Below are 2,975 nucleotides of genomic sequence, written 5' to 3'. Positions count from 1 at the left end.
ATCCGATGGACCCAAACTGCCTACCTTGTGGGACAATCCAGTGCTCCTCTATGGAGGCTCTGCATTCCCTAAACATTTTGATAGAATTCTCCAATTTCGTCATCACTGGTTTAGTAGTTAGTGTGCAAATTTAAGTTATAGTAATATTAACTGCTCTACCTTGTAGGCTTATGAATAGTAACCTATCACAGACAGTATTCTACTTTCACATCGATCTGGAAATGTTCTTTTTGGTGATGAAGGCATCCTTGTCAATGTTTCATTTCAGGCATAGTAAACCATAGGATTGTCAGATTCAGAACAGCCAATACCGTTCCATTTCAGCTCACTGTTGTTATTGAGTTAGCTCCAACTCATAGTGACCCTTTATGGGGTTTCTGAGGAGTGGCTGGTGGGTTCGAACCACTCACCTTGTGTTTCAAATTGACCTTGCAGTCTAGTACTTATCTTATAGTGCCACATCAGGACTCTACAAATACCTTGCTGAAAAACTTCCAATTTTCCTAGATTCATATTTAGTACATTCAGTGTTCTGATTATGACTGGATATTTGCAGATAATTTTCCTCATTTTGAATTTTGTCCCTTCAGCAAAGGAAGGTTCTAGAAACTTTACACCATTCATGTCATGATTGTCAATTGTACTTTGAGGAGGCAGCTCTTTCCCAGTAGTGTTTTGAGTGACTTCCAACTTGAGGGGCTTATCTTCAGACACTATTTCTGACAACGTTCTACTGCTGTTTATAAGGTTTTCAGTGAGTAAACGTTCATAAGTACTCTACCTCACCTTTTTAATCTATGTTGGTCTGGAAGCCCAGCTGAACCATTCCCTCTATGGATAACCCTGTTGGTATTTAAAACTTGTTAATTGTTCTCAAGTCAGTTCTGACTCAGAACGACCCTGCATAGGGTTTCTAAGGAGTGACTGTTGGGTTTGTTTCATAGATCTTGTGGTTGGCATTCCCATGCTCATCCTACAGTGATACAGCAGGACAATAAAAATACTGTGGCATAGCTTCCAGCATCACAGCAACACACAAGCCACCACAGTGTGACAAACTGACAGACTAGTGTCACCACTCATCTGTCTCCTTAGGGTCCCTGTTATAACAGGTTTGTTCAAAACAGTGACTTTTGGTGGGGCCTACTGGTCCAGTTAATTCAAGGAAGAGAGTTCATCTCAGAGATTATGGCAATTGATTTTTAGCATTCCAAAGGTGTAATCGCGTAGATTTTTCTCAAAAGCCACTGGGCAGCCATGAGGGTTGATTTTGAAGAAATTTTAGGAGATTTGGAAACTGCATTGATGAGAAAAATTCTGGAAAGTTATGCCAAGGGCTTCTTTTCCCCATCAAGACAACATACCTGCTCAAGCTTTGAGGATAGCAAGGTTATCTTATGATAATTTTGTTAGGCAAATTTAACCCATTCAACCTACAAGCCTGATCTTGTCCCTTCAGGCATCTCTTCATTTCCAAAATTCAAAGAACACTTAAAAGGAGCACTATTTGAGTACCTTGAGGATGTAAAATCACCTTTTTGGTGTAAGGAGAAGAGTGCAGAAATCTTTGGGGGAGCATTAAAATGATGGAAACACCATTTTCAGAATGTATAGGCCTAAATGGAAGAAATAATAGATTCACATTTTGATATTTTCATTTTTAAATGTTTTCTAAGATTTTGTAGTTTGTTGTTGTTTTTTTTTTTTCTTACTTTAATATATTTTAACATTTTTATTTTTAGAAATCACAAAATGATTTCATGAGACAACATTCCATCCTAAAAGCCATTTTTTTTTAAAATAAACTTAGCTGAAGCTATTCTTGTCATTCAGGAAACACCTAAACTCAGTGAATTTTGCCTCAAACCTATGGTTTATATACCAATTATCTTATAATTCCAGATAGTAAACTGGTCTGGTCTCCCAGTGAACTACTTAAGAGTTTAATATTTCTATTCTAGTTGGACCACCTTAATTGTTCCTTTCCTGTGTACAGTTTCCAGGAAAAATTAAGTTTTCTAGGAGTTTAAAAATTTTTTTAATGCAATGATGAATACAACATTCAAGGAGAAAATAAAAATACACTAAGTTTTGCTACTTCTAGTAAAATTTTTTTTTTTTTTTTTTTTAGGCTTGAAAATATCCAAAGAATATTTTGGGTAGATGGCTGATTGTGTGGTAAAGAAAATAGAACAGATTCAATACAAGAAAGAGCTATTAAATGATGAACTTTATAGATGACGTGCAGAGAGATGAGCAACTTCTAAGAGAAGGGGAACATTGTTGAAGTTCATAACATTTCTGAAAAAAAAAAGATCACTTCCTCTTTTGATGAACAGAACAAACTAACTCTAGGGCAATGGGTATTGTTTTTTGGCTTGGATTAAAGTTAGGGGACTTGGGTTAGACTCAGTAAATTCCACACTGCTAGTTGGGTTACAAATAAAAATAAGATGAAAATTAGGTGGCAATTGATCATTACACGTGAGACTCTTTGGTAGAATACATCTCCTACTTAATTTTGCTTACTCTGGGCCAAACAAGTGTCGCCAGTCTATTTCTATAGCTTCATTGTCTTCAGCTTCCCTTCCTGTGTGTCTATTGCTCACTGTGCTGTATGAGAACAGGAAGCTTCATTCCCGGCCACTGCTAGGAATGACTCTAATTTGTTCTGGTAATGGGCGCCAGATGTCAAGAGTATAAAAGGAAGCTGGACCAGGCAAAAAAGATTGCCATTCTGACCTTCTATTGAATTCCAAAGCTCTTGCCCTCTTTTGTCTTCTGTGAAAATCAAATGTTCACCAACATGCTGAACAAAGTCGGACACTTTGCTTCCCTCCTGTGGAAGCTGTCACAGCAAAAAAGAGATGGCTGTTTGGCACGTCCCTGAAAGGGTGACATCTGCCACTGTTCTCTGTTAAGGGGTGGGGTGGGGGCAGAGGGCAGGAAGAAAGGGAAGAATGGCACCTGTAACC

The sequence above is a fragment of the Chrysochloris asiatica genome, unplaced genomic scaffold, assembly GCF_000296735.1.
Source record: "Chrysochloris asiatica unplaced genomic scaffold, ChrAsi1.0 scaffold00021, whole genome shotgun sequence".
NCBI lineage: Eukaryota > Metazoa > Chordata > Mammalia > Afrosoricida > Chrysochloridae > Chrysochloris > Chrysochloris asiatica.
Note: the sequence above shows the minus strand (reverse complement) of the source record.